This window comes from Corvus kubaryi, unplaced genomic scaffold (assembly GCF_017639235.1).
Source record: "Corvus kubaryi isolate FWS band 111438036 unplaced genomic scaffold, C.kubaryi_AGA036_p1.0 37385, whole genome shotgun sequence".
Lineage (NCBI taxonomy): Eukaryota > Metazoa > Chordata > Aves > Passeriformes > Corvidae > Corvus > Corvus kubaryi.
Genome location: NW_024581127.1, coordinates 33,696,113 through 33,713,258, shown reverse-complemented (window position 1 = coordinate 33,713,258; position 17,146 = coordinate 33,696,113). Strand labels below are relative to the sequence as shown.

Genomic DNA, 17,146 nt, shown 5'->3' with positions numbered 1-17,146 from the left:
AATGCAGTTTCCCTAACTGGAAACACACATTTCATAGTAACATTTTCCAGACCACTTTGCAGAGGTAAAGTGAGACGAATTTTTTCAGCACAGCTTTAGTAGAAACTCACTGCTCTTACCTGGCCCTTCGTGTCTGTATCCTGACATATTCCTTCAGTAATCCCCAAGTCCTCTTGGCTTCGTCTTTTTGTGGTGTTTGTTTCTTTGCCCTTCTTAAATAAACTATTGGCAGTTCCTATGGTAACACGCCTCATTCTTTCTCTCTCCTCCCTAAAAGTCTCTTCCCATTTAACAGGCTTTTTAAAAGGCTCTATTTATACTTTCTTTTGTTACCCTGCCCCTGCTCCCTTGCAGTCAGACAAGGGCAGGCACGGAGCAGTGCATGCACTACCCTGTGTTACTAATAATGGCCATCCATAAACACGAGAGCAAGCCGTGGGGATCAAAGCTGTGACCTTCATCGGGAGATGCTCTGCTTCCTCGAGCAAAAAGAAAGGAAACGTGAGACACGGCTGGCTCGGGAAGGAAGCACTGTTTGCAGGGGCCATCCCCACCCTCCCACTCTCCAGCAATACGCTGAAGGGCTGCAAGCCCCCCGAACCAGCCAACATGTGAAAAACAGCCTCGCTGTCTCTGCAGGCAGTTTCCACCTCCCCTCTTTCCTCAGTGTCAGACATTCATCTACATTACCGGTAATTGGATAAAGAGAAAAACATGAGCTGTGCTTCTTTTTGCTTCCTATTCCGTGAAAAGAAAATCTCCCCTCCTCTCTGTGCTTTTTCGTTTTAAATCTCGGGGCCACTACCAAGCGTCAAGGTTTATTTCCTTATGGTTCATTATATCATTTAAATGCAGATTACAACTTATCTTAACCCTTAGCTGAAGCAGTAGGTGGATTTTTACGATGACAATTCATTGTTTCTCAGGCATTTCTCCTAATGAAAAACAAAGGGTCTGAAACAGTACAAGTACAATTTGGTTCCTTTCTCCATTGAGAGGTTTCATTTGCACAGAAAGGCTGGTGCCAGAAACCACACGTTTTTTGGTCATCTTTAGGGTGTTCCAAGAAACATATTGTCAATAGATCTCAATTTTTAAGTAGAAAAAGCCAGTAGAAGTTTTTTCCTCCACATAAAGACAGCTTTCAGGGCTTCTTTATTGATGAAGAATGACCCCCAACAGTTGTAAATCCATTTTTTTTTCCCTTGCTTGTGATCTCTCCTCCCTGGCCAGCACAAGAAACTGTGATGTCCTCGAAGTGCCACTGCAGAAAGGGTTAAGGTATCTCAAACTACAGCCTCAATAAGCAGCTCGAAAAAGTGTCCTGTCCCCAGGGTAGGATCAGTGTATGAGAATTTGCTCAGATCATTTAATGTTTGTAACTTGATTTCCTGCCGGAAAGCTTCAGTGGGTGGAGTTTCTGCTAAACCAGACAGAACTAGAGCTATTTCCTTCTCCAGATTGCTTGTGCATGTCCAGTCAAGCTCAACTGAATTAATATCCACCGGCTTGTTTCCCCCACACACCCCTTCCCATTCACCTTTTGCAGTGAAAATACTGGAAGTGAGTGATAATCTTGCTGCCACGGCCTCAGGAGATGGGATGATCCCACAACCTTGGGCAAGTCCCGTTCTTTCTCTGCACGTCTGGTCCGCTTCTTGTTAAATTCTGAAGAAAGGATGCTCTCATGACCTGGCTCCTGCCCCACTGATTTCCTACATGACCTTGGGAAAGTCACTTAACATTTGCTGGCCTCCACCTTCCACGAAATGGAGAGGAAATCATCAGAAGGCTTTGCTCACTCTGCTGCCACCACCAGTATTAAACCACGGCCCATGAGGATTGAAAGTAGAATTCTTTCCAGTTTAAGCTTAAAGACAAGTTGCTATTGTCTCCTGAAAAGTGCAGATCTGTGCTGGATCACCTGAAGCACTTCTGCAAGGAAAAAACAGCCCTGTTACCCCCCACCACGCTCCCAACTGCAAATGGATTCATTCATCCACTGCCTCGGCCATCCCAGGAACCATGAGTTTCTTTCACATTCATCACTGAATGCAACCAAATCTCCTGGGAAAGGCCAGATCCTGCTTCAGGTGCTTGGTTTTTTACCAAAGTTTTAGGTTTCATCAAAGTAGTGTGAGCTAAACCCCATCAATACTTTCATCAATACTGAGAACATCTACATAGTGGTGAATGCAGGACCAGACAAGTGGGATCCTACAGATCTCATAGGAGAACAAATGGCTGGGGCCAGAGATCTACCCCATGCACAGCCTTGGGACTCTACTGGTTTGAATGGTGTCAGGTCAATTTATTTGAGGTTCAGTTGGTAATCCAGACACTTCGTTATTGAGGTGAAGGTAGGCGAGCCCCCTTCCCTCAGTCAGTTTTCAGCAGCACCATTCAAAAATACTCTCCAGAGTAAACAGCAAAGTCACCCCAAACAAAAGACATGAAGCACTGTGGGGTTTTTTTCTCTCACAGGACCAAAGAGGAAATTCCTCTGAGGCACAAAGAAATTTCTGAGTGCCGTGTTTCTCACCCTTTTCCAACTGCTGTCTCCACACCAGCTTGTGAGTCCCACTGCTGGATGCCTGGGGCAACACCCTCTCCCCTCACGAAGATAGTATCATGTCCTTAGGATGTGTCTACACTCCCAGGTGGAGCTGGTTACAGAATAGTCCTTTCCTTAGGCCTGGCTAAGTCTGGAGGCCTGGGCGTGAGATAAAAGTAGGTACTGTTCCTTATCATACAAGCAAGATTATGCAAGAATGTCCTGTAATGAGGAAAACGAAGGTGCTTTGAATAGGTATGTGGGGTTGGCTGCAGGTAACTTCTGGCAGGAGCAGGGCTCTTGCAGCATGGACCAGCCCTGGTTTCCAGTGCCACATGAAGTGGGGCAACCAGCTGCCCCACACCAACCTCCCTAAATCAAATGATCAATTCACCTTCTTTCACAAAAAAACCCCACAAAATTTAAGGACAACATCAATGAAGGAACCATCACCAGGACCTCAAACTCAAAATCTTTATCTGCTACTGTTACTTCATCTCCTTTCTGATTGCTGGCTCGCGTGCATGGGAATGCAGTGTGTACGGTTTCATTTTCTTAATTGCAATCATCCTGCAGGCCACCTTCAGGCACGCTGGGGACCACCAGTAGTGCAGGGACTGTATGTGAAGAAGCCCTGCCCTGGGAGACCCATCCTGCCTTCCCTGATGTGGTTAAAATGCCATTCCAGATTGTGGTGCCTGCAAGGATTTCATGATGTTCTCAGCCCAGAGGAGAGCCCTGGACTATGCCCTGTGCCTGAGAAAGCAGGACTGAACTTCAGCTGTGTAGAAGGGCAGCTGTAAAAAAACAGGATATCTGCAATGGTAGTAGAGTTTCCTTCATAGCCTCCCCCATCTCTTTTACATCCAAGTGCAACCTCGGAGTCTCTGGACCGAGCTCTTTCTGTTCTGAAGCCTTCGCTGGCTATTAATACCTGGGGAATCTGTGAAGTAGGCAAACAAGGTTTTGATGAGTGTGGGAAAAAGAAAGGCGTTACCACATATGAGTGAACTTCAGTTTCGCTCATGTGCTGAATTAGTCAGTGCCTTCAAGTGAATTCCAAGTGCTGGTCCAGCTATTAAATTACTCTTCTTGAAGAGCTAAGTGCTCCATTTTTAGCCTCTACTGGAGGAAAAGCTAAATTTAAGAAAATAATATTAGAATCTGAACTATTGCAAAGGCTTTGGACTTGGGTGTTTTTGGTGTGTTGTTTTGGGGTGTTTCTTTCATGTTTTTAAACTTTTTTATCTCTCCCAGAAAGAAAAGGTATCCACTAGTCAACACACAGCAGTTTCTGGGACTTCTGCAAGGTGGAGAAATCCGGGTCACTTGTCATGCCCGTGAATGTGATGTCTGAGTCAGGAAACCTCATTGAGATGTTGCAGCCCCAGAGGAATGTAAGGCAATAATTGCTTCACCGAAGGAGCAGGAGTACCTGCTGTAGAGGGTCAAGACATAAGCTCCAGTGGCTGAGAAATTCGGTGGAGGATTTGCTCAATTTAAACAAGGATGGGAAGGAGGCATCAGCACTGGAACATCAACAGTGACATCTCAAGAATTCATGTTTCACTTCCTACCCTGGAGGAGTGGTTCCTCCTGCAACCTTTCCAACCCAGAATTATCACTTTTCTGCTGCTTCCTCCTCTGACACGTCTCACTGGCTGTGAGAAGTGCCGTCTGGAGGTGGCAAAAAGCAGAGCCATTTTTTCCATCAGTTCACTGTTAATGCTGTCCTGGCTTGAAGGAAGTTGAGTTTGGCTGAAATGGAAATGACAGAAGGGGCAGGAAAAAAAAGGTTATAGAAATTTAGACAAAGCAGGTGTATGGATTGCATTTCCATCCTTTCTGCAAACACAGAGGCTGCGTGGGCTAGATCCAGGAAAGTGTCCCAGCTGTAATACAAGCACTTTGACAAGCACACATTAAAATATAGCCAGGCTTTCCACTAACACTAAGGTAAACAGAGCCCGCTGGGATTAGCATCTGTGCAGAGGTTACAATCCTTCCACATTGCTTTTCAGTGTATTAGGCTGAAAAACATGCTCAAGGATGCTCACGTGCACAGGAGATTGTCGATACTTGTGCTGAAAATCCATTCAAATTCAGAAATTACAGCTAACATGAAGCCTACTTGATCCTCTTAAGGCTGTGACCTGATTGTGGAAACATTTCTCTTTACTTCTTTTTCTAAAATACAGAGAAGCAAGGCAGGGGCTTGACTGAAGATGGATTCAGGCTTGCCAGGAGACCCGAAGGTGCTCCCCAGTTGCATTGCCCATCAATTTTTAATGCCTCCATTTCCCCTCCAGCTCACAATGGACAAAAGCTCCCCTGCTCAGGATATTCTCTGATTCTGTGGTGCCCAAGAGCAGCAGCCAAACTGGTATGAATTTACACCCCCGGCCAAGAACCGACGCTCCCAGGCACAGCAACCCTTCTGAAGGGTTCTGAACCCTGCTGAAGCCTCACCCATGCAAGAGGGATCAAGCTGGGCTTGACAGCACTTCTGAGGGAATGTGCTGGAGCCTCATGCTGTTGGCCCTCTTTCTTCTGCCAGAGCTGTCAAGCTGAGGTTGTGCTCGAGCGCTACAATTTGCCATGTGACATTTCAGATGGGAAGCAAAAGAACGGCTTTGCCAACCACCGCTCTCAGGTTCTCCGCTAAATAAAAACCAGATTACTGACATTTGCTGTGTCTGAGAGGAAGGCGGGTCTGTCTTTTTTACAAACAATAAAGGATGCAGAAAAACAAACATATTCCCTCAGAGACAAGCTCAGTTCCCCACCATGCCTGGGAATCCCCATGGAAGGGAAAGGGGTCATGCTCTTCTAACAACAGAAGATTTGACCAAAAATACCCAACCAAATGCAGCAACTGCGACATTTTTCTTTGGATTTTTTTGTTTGCTTGTTTCAGTTCTCAGGTTTTTTGGCTTTTAAAGAAAGCAGTCACAGGCAGACTTCTCCCTGGGCCCCACCATCACCAGTGTTAGCAGGAGGACTTCTGCCCTCCAAAGCTTTCCCTGGGCTTTGCCAGACTGATTTTAGCACCACCGAAAGTCACACTCTGAGTTTTCATTAAAAAAACGTTGATGTGAAAAACAGATAATTTTCTCACTTCAAAAAAGTAGCAGGGAGTCAGACAGCAGAACCTAAATGTCAATAGCAAGGGAAGTCACAGGTTTTTTTCTGTTCTCAGCAGACTTCCTTGCAAGGTGTGAATTTGCTAATGCCTAACCAAGGTTAAGCTTATGCTCTGTGTTGAGAGGGGAAGGGGAAGGAGAGAATGAAAATCCCTTTCATCCAGCTGTGGGTTTCAAACCTGGAGACACCAAATGTCTTGAATATCCTTTGAAATCAATCAACAGATTCCAAAGTTTTATCCAAGGATCCATTTCATACATTTACACATATACTACTGTAGTTGTATAAGATTCATTGCATTAAGAAACTTTGGTAAATTTAACTTATTTCCTTTACTCTTTTCAAATAGTCATATGCCAAATCAGCCCTTCTCAAGTCCTGCTGGAGGACTTGCCATAGGTCCTGCCAGGCTGGGATGTCAAGGCTGTGTTGTGTAACAGCCTGAAGCTCTGTGAGGGAAGGTTTAGGTTGGATATTAGGTTCATCACCCAGAGGGTGGTTGGGCACTGGAACAGGCTTCCCAGGGCAGTGGTCACAGCACTAGGCGTGACAGAGTTCAAGAAGTATTTGGACAACACTCTCAGGTGTGATTTTCTGAGCTGTCCTCTGCAGGACCAGGAGTTGGACTCAATGATCCTTGTGGGTCACTTCCAACTCAGGATATTCTATGATCTATGCTTCCAGGTCATCCCTTAAACAGAGAGGAGGACTGCATACTTTGAACAATGTTCTCAGAAACATAAAGCACTGTCAGACCATTCTGGTTTAGAGGACACAAGTTTAGTGCCTTTCAGGGAAAAGGTAAAAATATCCTTAAAAGGCAACAACATCTTAGGATCTCCTGATATTCATAGAGATGACACGTATTTGTGTCTCATGAGGAATCACCTCATCCCTCTGTGCCTGTGACCCCAACCCTCCTATTATTCTTTTCATTTTTTGAAGCCCTTGTCTGCCTCTGCGGTGACTTCTGCTAAGAGAGTCCTCGACAAGTTAGAAATAAATGAAAACTTGCAATGGCGTCAGGTGCTCTGCTCCTGTTCCTTTGAATTTATGGTGGTTCTTTACACCACAGGTCTAGACATGGGTTGTAGACACAAAGGTTGACAACCTGAGGCGAGGCCCTTGGCTATAAAGTGACAGCAGCTCCTGAATTGTGCCAGCTTGAGTCCGCAACACACTGGGTGACCCCTGTGCCTCACGCGTACCCAGAACCACTAATGGGAGATGTTAAATATATCCTGTATAGCCTCAGGAACGGGCAGCGTCCTTCCTTCATCCAGCCTGATTGTCAGGGAACCACGGGCATCTCCCCCCAGAGGACAGGAGACACTGCTGCACTGAGCCCAGGCCTGTGCTGTCTCCCCTTGACCCTGCCCCCAGGCTCCTCTTTGTCTTCCTCAGCTTCCTCTTTGTCATCTTTGTTTTCCCCTTCTTCTTCCCCTTCTTCTTCCTTCTCCCTCTTCCTTCTTCCTCTTCTTTCTCCTCTTCCTCTTCACCTTTGTCATCTTTATCTTTTTTCTTCCTCCTCTTCTTCTTCCTCCTCTTCCTTCTTATTTCTTCTTTTCCTCCTCCTCTTCATCCTTGTCATCACCATTTTCTTTCTTCCTCCTCTTCTTCCTCCTCCTCTTCCTCCTCATCATATTCATTTCCTTTTTCTAAGAATGAGAGAATCACAGAATATTTTGGGTTGGAAGCGACCTTAAAGGTCATCCAGTTCCAGCCCCCTGCCATGTGGGACACCTTCCACTATCCCAGGATGCTCCGGCCCCATCCAACCTGGCCTTGGACACTTCCCAGGGATGGGGCAACCACAGCTTCTCTGGGCAACCTGTGCCAGTGCCTCACCACCCTCACAGGGAAGAGATTTTTCCTAATATCCCATCTAAACCTGCCCTCTGCAGTTTGAAGCCATTACCCCTTCTCCTGTCACTCCAGCCCTTTGTCCAAAATCCGTCTCCAGCTCTCTTGGAGACCCTTTAAGCAGGGTCTAAGGACCCTTTAAGGAAGGGGCTCCAAGTTCTCTGCGGAGCTTTCTCTTCTCCAGGCTGAACAACCCCAGGTCTCCCAATCTGTCTCCACAGCAGATGTGCTCCACCCCTTCTTGCTCCATTTCCTTATCTTTTTCCTTTTCCCCCCGACCCTCACACTCCCCTCACCCCTTGACCCCGCCCACTCCCTTTAGGTCCCGCCCCCTCGCCGGCCCCGCCCACGCAGCCCCGAGACCACGCCCCCCGCCGCCTGTGCCCTTCCCATTGGCTCCTGCTGGCGCCACGTGACGCGGCGGCGGCGCGCGTGGGGGCGGGGCCGGGTGCGCGGGCGCGTTCGGGGCGGCGGCGGCGGCTGCATGTGCGGGCGGGGGGCGGCGAGCGGAGCCGGGCGCGGGGCGAGCGCAGCCCAGAGGAGCCGAGCGGAGCCGGCGGGCAGGTTAGTGCGCGGGCGCGGAGGCGGGCGGGCAAGGGGAAGCGGCGGCGGCGGCTGCACGTGTGTCCGCCCGCGCAACAATGCGGGCGGGAGGGGTCCGTGCGCCGCCGGCTGCGGGGCTACCGCGGCATGTGGAGGAGGCTGCGCCGTGCGATGTCCCCCCGGAGCGGGGTGATGGCTCCGCTGCAGCCATCCTGGGGCTGGGGGGGGGGGGAGCACCAGCGTGCGTGCCCCCCCGACCCCCAGCGGAGCTACAGCACCGTCAGATTGAACCCAAAATTAAGGGAGGGGAGCTGCAGCCCCGGTGCGGGGGGTTCACGCACGCTGCTTCCTCCCCGCCACAGCCCCGCTGGGAGCCCACGCGCGATGCCGCAGTCCCCCACCCCATGGTGCGGACGCGGAGCATCCCGGCAGACCCCATCCCGCCGCGCTCCGTGGGTGGGATGCAGTGTGGGCACTGTCAGGGCTCTACGGGGCCTCTCCACCCCCGTCCGGGGCCGGACGCAGCGATCGGTGTCACAAGGGGCCCAAGGGAGGAAGCGCCGTGCTCCAGGCTGTCCGGTCTCGCCATCCCCGTGGACGTTTCCCTCTTCGTGAGGAAACGGCGTCAAACGAATCGGGCTGCCCTGCATCGGTAGCTGCGGCAGGGATGGCCGCTCCTGGGTCGTGTTTGGAATAGGCTGCCCAGGGAAGTGGTGGAATCACCATCCCTGAAAGTGTTCAGGAAACGTGTGGATATGGCCCTTGGTGACATGGTTTAGTGGTGAACATGGTGGTGGTGGTGCACTGATGGTTGCACTTGGTGATCTTGGAGGTCTTTTCCAACCCGAATGATTCAGTGATTCTGTATTTGAGCATGTCTCGTTAGACTAACAAGCCTTGCCTGGCCTGGCCATGGCGTGGGGGCTTGGGAATGCCGGTAGTTCCCATTCCCTGGGCAGGCAGGTCACAGAGCAGGAGGACGCCCCATGCCATGCCTTTCTCTGCTGTAGGTAAGGTGGATTTTTGCATGCAACTGGAATTACTAATCCAAGCAATTAGCTGGAATCTGTCAAGTTTGTGCTGCTGCCAGTTTCTCCAGTTCATTTGGTTACAGCTTCATCTTTCTGCTCAAAGGAGCTGAAATGTAAACGGGGCAACCGAGTGTCTGGGGCTGCTGGGTTGGGTTTATGTGCATCCTTATGGCCAAAGGAGGATCAGCAAGAAAACTGAGCCTTAATGAAGTGGTGTATTTATTGGCAGCAGTGGAAAAAGCGTAATGTGGATAAATGGGGCTGGTGGCTTTTCTGTATACAAAATGTCATGAATCTCCGTACCAGGTTGTGAGCTGGATTTAAATTCCACTGTTATAATGATCACTGATTTTTTTATCACATCGTTGCTAATAGCTAGTGTATGTTGAGAATGCTGCAGGTGGATTTAAAGCTGTGGGTTTGTGGACCCACCAATATTCTGCACCAATATTTATAATACATGCAGGTATACATTTATAATACATTAACAGGTGCTGGCTGGCAGGGGCTGATGTAGCACAGTCTCTGACACAGCCACTTTTTGGGGATGTCAGATGCCACCAAATTTGACAGTTGGGCAAGTGAAGAGACTTCTAACCTTTGGTAAGTGCTCCAACCTGAAATTTGTTCCTCTTGAGAATATTAAAACATTAACTTTGGTTAACTTGTGTCAGTGTCTGCCATGAGCCATCGCCCTGTTGGCGCTGCCTAGAGAGAGGGCTGCTTGCAGAAGCAAAAAGCTTTTGTTACAGCTATTTTATTTTCATATGTGCCTTGATAGCTCAAAAATCACTCGTCGGCTTCCAGTCAAGGCAATCCTGGATGAGAAGCATCCACTGGGATTGGCCTGTTAAGTGCATTTCTTTGATTTGACAGCAGAAGTGCCCAGAGAAACATCAAAAACCCCAAGATTTAGGCATGTTTCCAGCTCCATCATCCCCTGCAAGTCATGGAAATCAGTGGCTTGAAATCCATCAGCACTTGATGTTAAAATAGCAAACAGTAAACATCGTCTCCTATCAATAACTTTAATTATGGTTTGGGTTTTGTCTTAAATAGACACACGTTGTCATAGGGAATCAAAGTTTAGCATCCAGACATGCTCAGCGGGGTGGTAGCGTCTTTAGACAGGGTGTAACATGCTTTTATAGCGTAAATTAAAATAAAAAAGGGGTTTAGCAGCGTAGCATGCTGTTGTGTAAGAAAACTGCCAACTTTTGGGCTGAGACCGCATGGTTTCTGGGCATCGTGTGCTGCGGCGTGTTGGCGGGTGGTGTTCCCGGGCAGCTTTGGACGGGGAGAGCAAGTTTTACCGCTCTGCAGCTGAACCCTGATGGGGTTTTTCAACCATAAAATGAAGTGCAGAGGAGGCTTTGTGTGTGCCATGGATAGCCAAACCGAAAGCAAAAATAAACACCCGCGAAAGCTGGATTTTTTTGGTCATCGACAGAAAAGGAAACTGCCGGTCTAGGGGCGGGTGTGAAGTCCCGTGTTCATTACGTTCCTAATCTGGAAAATACAGACTGTGGCACATGGCAGCAGCGTGTGTGGCTAATTTTACATCTTGTCCTTTTCCCTTCTGATTTAACCCAAAATTAAGTAAGGGAAGCAGCACCCATTGGCCTATTAAATGTTCATTTTTGCCAAGTTACGCCACTTTGCGAACACGGGACACGACCAGATTCCTGTGGCGAGAAGCCCTTAAAATTTCAACAGCTCTACCTATAAATATAGTCACCCTGAAAGGCAATCCGGCTTTAAAAGAAAAAAAAAGCAACCATGCTCTTTTTTTAGTCCCACTGTATCTGCCTGACTTCAGTGCCATGCGATGCATCTCCAGCCGGGTGGTGAAGCCGAGGCGATGTGGAACATTCAGTCTCCTAATTCCTCTTGCTAATATATATGAAGAATGGGTGCAAGCAGAGAAAAAAATTCGGTTTAGTTGCCCTGAAGATTTTTGGGGATGGGACAGTGGGGCTGGGTCTCTGCAGCCACATCATGGCCTTTTGCAGAGGGTGATTGCTTGGTCCTGGTGAGTTCCCAGGAGCTGCTGCACTGTGGGGCAGTGCAGATGGAGCCTGAGGCATCCCTTGGACACAAAGCAATGTCCCAAATGAAAATTAAAGGGAAAAAAAAGGAAAGAAAGAAAGAAGCTGGCTGCCACCTCACCCCAGAGGTGTCTGGGCTCACCCACTGCTCTCTGATGCAATCACAGCAGCCCAGGGAGCTCAGGGGCTGTTCTTGGACATGCCCAGGGTTGCCCAGGGACAGGCTGGCCTCGGGATTGGGTACAGAATATTCTGGGCATTCCTCCAGGCCAGTGGGACCCCCCACCAGCCCCAGGTGATGGCCGCTGGCACATCCTGATGGAGAAGACAGCGCTGCCTGCAGGGCTGGGATTTAGGTGGAGAAGCTCCAAGGGAGGGTGGTTTTGCAGCTTAGTGATGCTTTTCAGCGTGCCCTGCACTCGCATGGCAAAAATCCACCTTTGTAGCCAGAGCAGCTGGGTCACCTTGCCGCACCAAAACCTGCTGGGTATGGTTGGGATGGGGCACGGGCTGGGAAGTGTGTGGGAGTGGAGCGGGAGAGCTCTGCGCGGGGAATTGCTGCGTGTGCACTTGGGCAAAGTGCTGAGCCTGGGCTGCGCGGGAGCTGCAGACAGAGCCCACACGTGACCGTCTGAATTTCAGATGATTGCTGGACCACTTTGCCAACAGCCTCTCGCAGCTCATCAGCTGCAATATCACTTCTTTTCCCCCCACCCCGTTTTTTTTTTATTTTCTTTCCCCTTCCCCACCCTGCCTTATTTCCAAGCTGAAGCAGGAGGGATGAATATGGACACCGAGGGTGGCTGCAGCTGCACAGGGTTTGTATCCAAATGGTTTCCTGGAAGGCAAGTTTTTTTGTTGTTTTTCAATCTTAAAAATATTTTTACAGCGAGTGTCTCGTATCGGGGCTGTTTGGATGTCAGGTTTAGTTTCCCATGACATGGAGTGATTAGAGGAGGGAGGGGAAGGAGGGGCTGGGTTCTGCTTTACATGCAGATCTCTCTGCAGCGGTATCATCGCCTATTGATGGTAAATGTGTTCCCTCTCATCTCTGCGATAGTTCTCGGAGATTTCCTCTTTTACGTCACTGCAGTTAATAAGATGTTTAACTTGGGAGCTGGGGGCGATGTGCTGTGTTATCGTGTTGCAAGGAGCAGGGGGGGATGACGAGTTCCTGCACAGACTTGTGCTGGGAAGATCGTATCAATGCTGGGGAGAGCAGCTGGGTTTGGAGTCAAACCACTGCCTTTCACCCTTAATGAACCTGACCTAGCTGCATCTCATTTTTTTTATCGTGACAATAATTATTTTCCTTCTAATACTGAGAGAGGCAACTCAGTCCTCTCTATCTGCTGCATTGCTGGAGTCAAGTGTGCACCTTGATTTTATTAAGCAAATTGTGTCTGCCTGGCTGGACTTTGGCTTTTTTTCCCCTTTTTTGGGGACCCCTGAAGCATTTAATGAGAGCACCTGATGGCTTTTTGTGGTGACTCTGCAGGTGCAGTAACTGCAGAGCCTGAGCCCTCTCCAGGAAAGTCCTTGACTGTGTGTTTTGTGTGTCACTGGTTGATTATTGAGTTAAGAAAGTGTTGCTGTTGTACATGCCTTGACCAGGAATAGCCTCCCTCCTGCCACAGTTTGCAAGGCCAGCTCGTTGAGAGCAGGCGAGTTGGTCAATAAATGCTCCGAGCAGCACCCTAGGGAGTTCTGAACCAAAATGGGAACACTTGTGTCCTTCAGCTCCTCCTTCCTTGCCAAGTTGTTTTCTTCCCCCAGCTCCTTCTCCAACTTGCCACTCAAACACTGTTCATTCTGCAGTGTTTTTCCACAAATGTTTTTCAGGCCTGACAGCAGGGAGAAGAAAGCCACGAGTGCTGCAGGGGGCTGATGCCTATCAGGCCAACCCTTGCCTGTGGCTTTGGGAGCCCCTTCGCTTTGGTGACTTGGTGGCTGCAGGTGGGTTTGCATTTGGCAGCTCTTGGGCTTGGAGCTCCTCTGTCTGCCACCAGACCCATCCCAGCCACCTGCACCTATTCCAGGTCTCCCAGCTCATCCCCAGGGCTTGAGTCAGGTGGGGTGGCCAGGGTGTCCCTATGTAGGTGTGGAGGGGGAAGGGCTCCATAACCCTCTCAGGGAAATGGGGACATGGAGGGTTTGCAGGAGAAACAGCCACAGCTCTGTGGTGGCATTTTCCAACCTTCCATCAGGACCTGTCACTTGCTGTCCTGACGACATTTAGCTGATGACTTGCTGTCACTGATTTTGCTCAATAACTCTTCTTTTAAAGACCAAAATGCTCCTTAAAAAACAACGTGCCACCAGCACATTGGGATGTTGATTTGGTTTTTGGGAGGCTCACAGCTTCCCAGTTGTGCTTTTGCTCTGGGGAGGAAGCAACATGGTTGGGTACAATTTTCAGCCCTCATGGGAACAGGGTCTTAAAAAATAACCCTACCACATCTCAGCTCACGCCCTCACTGCTGGATGTGGGAGTTAATTTTTCTCACTCCTGCCATGTACAGCAGCCCCTCTCTGTGCTTTTGCTGCGAGCTGGGACAAGGAAAATTTTGGGTGCAACTCCAGGCAGTGCTGGCTCGGCACATGTCCCCAAGCGTCCCAGCTGGGCAGCTGCCCGGGGCCCCCTTCATGCAAACGGGGTCAGCAGCTGGGAAATAGCAGAGCAAAGTGCCTCCCTGGTAATTCCCAGCTGCCGTTAAAGCGGCTTTAAAATAAATTCCCTCAAAGAGCAATTCCAAGTATTTGAGGGTTTGAACTTTTCCGGGGAAGGGTTTGGGAGCTGCCGGCTACTGCGCTGCACCCTGGCACGCCAAGGAAAGGCGCCAGGGCAATTGCTCTGATTATCCCAACATCTAAAAAACACTTTTTTATTGTCTGTATGATGTTTATTTATTAGCTGCATGTGCAACACAACAGTTGGAGGTGGGGCGCTGCTGGAAGCAAAGTTGTGTTAAACTGGGAGGATGGATAGCTGGGCAATGTCCTGGGCTGGAGGCAATGCCCAGGCTCAGTGACCCTCACCATGCCATCCTACCTGGCCACCAATGCTTACCCAGAGGTGCAGCCCAGCCGGGTGCCTCTCGCCGCACATTCCACGGCCGGCTCTGCTTGGTAACGTGGGCACAACAGGAAACAAACTTTGCAGCAAACTTTACTCTCCCAGAGCCTGTGAAGCTTGCTTAAAAAAAAAAAAAAAACTTTGGAGCAATGTGGTCTTTCTTTTTCTCATGCTCATGAAAATTCTCATACCAAACCAGTAACCTCCACTGCCCCCGCTTCATTATTTTTTAAGGTGGCGTTAGGGGGCATTTAAGGGAAGGCTTGTCCCAGCCTCTGTGTCCCCTCCTCTCCTACATCCCGTCATGGCAAATTACAGCTTCATCCGTGCTTGTGTGACAGGCACTAAAAGGGGGAGGTTTGGTCAATAAACAGCAAAGTTGGTCTCATCCCTGAAAGGCTCTGAACGTCCCTGAGTTGGTGCTCCCCAGGGTGATGCGTTGCTGCATTCCGGCTGGTGCAACTTTTTGGTCACAGGAATGTCCCCGTGAGGCTGAGTACCCTGAGCTGGGGACAGCCAAACTTTTCCCTGCAGAGACAGTGCTGGGCTCTTGCCCAAGTCCCCTCTCCAGGGCCCTGGCACAAGTGCAAATGCAGCCAGGCAGAAGGCTGGTGATTAAACCCATGATCCAGGTCACTCTTGCCCCTTTCAGTGCCCCAAACAATAAGGATGCTGATAGCAAGACTACATCCAGTTGGGGATATTGCACCTCTGAACAGTTCAGTGGGTTTGGGGATGAACTGAGCAATGTGGGCTAAAACCACCCTAAAAAAACCGTTGCAGCAGGTGGTTCTTCCCCACACACCCTTCATTGCCGTGGCTAAGCTGCTCCCAGCTCAAACTGATTTTGTTCATGCGCTGACCTTTACTCTGGCAGCTTCTTACTGAACTTTCTATCATATATGTAATTTTTAAATCATTTTTTTTCTGTGTAGACATGACAGCGCTGTCTCCTGAGATGGCAGAAAACACATCTTTCCTCTTAAAGATGGGTAGGGAAACCTGCACATGGCACAGGGAGTTGTGCTGTGGATGGGACAACACTGGGTGCAGTCCCAGCCCAAAGTTGCATCCACTGGACCACACACTTAGCTCGCTTTTTTTTTTTCCCTCCCAAACTAATCCCTCCAGCCCCTTAGGCTTTTTTGTTTTTGTTGTTGTTGTTGTTGCTCCTCTCTGAATTCCTTCTAATTTGCAGGCTTGCTGCCAGCATCCAATGCGCTATAAAAAGGGGACTTGTTCTTCAAGCTTCCCTCTGGTACAAAGTGTTTGCACAAATAGCAACACGCTTGACAAGTAGGTCTGATTCCCCCTGTTATTACCGAAATGCTCATAGGGTGCTCGGGGAGTAGAGCTGCTGTCTCAAGACAAGCCAAGCTGAATTTCACACAGGGCCCTGAGCCCAATTCCCAGCCGGTGTTTAAGCTCCTGTCAGCTGGAAAAACGGAGCTGTGCGTTTTTATTTTCCTCCCTGTGCATCTTCCCTCTCCCTCTGAGAGCAAGTGGATGTGTTTGCATCCCGCCATATCCCACCAGCACAGGTGAGATGTGGGCTGTGGCTGCAGACCCATATCCTGCTGCAGGCAGCCCCAGGGCCACCACCAGTTTTTGGCTGGTCCCCCCCCTCCCCCCCATTACAAGCAGCCGTGACACAAACCCCCTGCCAGCTTCCTTCTCAAAACTAATGAGCTGTTTGACCCTGGCAAGTCCTCTGGGAAAGCTGTTGCCAGAGCCTTGCTGCTCGCACAGATACAAACTGCTCTCGTTTCCAGCTTAAATTTATTTGTAGATGACTCGTACCCATTTGGCCTTGTTCTTCTTGTACCCGCACTGGCTTTTAGCTTGGATGGCTCCTTTCCCTGCTCTGTATTTATCATCTGGCAGGCTCTACCAAGTGCTGTAGGTCTGCCAACGTAAATGACTCCAGAGCTCCTGGTGAAGCATGGCTGGAGGGGGTGTAAGGGCATCTAGGCTTCCTCATTCCTGCAGTGGAGACAGCCCCAGCGACTTGATTTGCAGCTCACCCATTGAAAAGGAAAATCCACCATGCTGCCTCTCGACAGCCTCGCTGGGTATGGTCCCAGCCTGCAGAAGGACAACCCCAACCATCCTCACCACTGACAAAGGCTCTCTGATTTGAAACCATTCTCTAATTTCATTAGCACACTTGTCTTTTGCAATGCAAAAGCCATTTTGGCAGAAGATGAGCATGTTTTTTTCCTGGTGCAGCCTTCAGTAGCACCCTTCTCTCTCCTTTCTGGTAGTGCCAGGGTTCGTGTTCCCGGCCATGCTAATCTCAGCCCTGGTGTTGTGGAGCAGACATTTCCATGCACAGCTGTGCCAGGCACTTTGCTCAAAGGCTGAAGTGGATTTACAATGTGGAAGTTCATCAGTGCAAAACACACACGTGGCTCCTTACCAGTGGTCCGCTTTTGGAAGTGTTGGACCATCCAGGATGGTATGGAAAGAGCTGTGAGGTGTTTGCTTTCCCCCCAGGATGGTAATTTCTCACCTTGGAGCTCATTTTCCCCATACTTTCTGCTGCCATATCTTTGCTGTGGGTTTTCTTTGCATGTTGATGCCTTTCATGTGCTTTCTTTGGGAGCTCTGTGCTTTTTCCTGGTGATGCTGAGATGCTGGCTTATCCATCCTGATTTAGACCCCTGCCTTTTCCTTGGCAGGCAGAACTTGGCTGGTACCTTTGATGGAGGAAAGGATGCTCCAGGTGCCATCACTCACCAGCTCCTTATTTCCTCCAAGTTTCCCTTTAGTTAAGAACCTTTTTTTCTTTTTTTATTTTGCCTAATCTAAGCTGCACCAGCATGTGTCCATTTGAGGCAGGATTTTATATTCCCCGGCAGTGTCCTTCCATCATTCCGTGCCCTCA

General features: G+C 49.4%; 1 protein-coding gene across 1 annotated transcript in view; it reads left to right on the top strand.

Moving 5' to 3' along the window:
* Nucleotides 1-8,050: 8,050 nt before the first annotated feature.
* The window catches only part of PTP4A3 (protein tyrosine phosphatase 4A3), a 44,104-nt gene continuing 35,008 nt past the window's right edge, over nt 8,051-17,146 (top strand). Inside the window, exon 1 of the mRNA XM_042035968.1 lies at nt 8,051-8,125. The gene's annotated coding sequence lies outside the window, so the exon portion shown is untranslated. The remainder of the gene's footprint in view (nt 8,126-17,146) is intronic.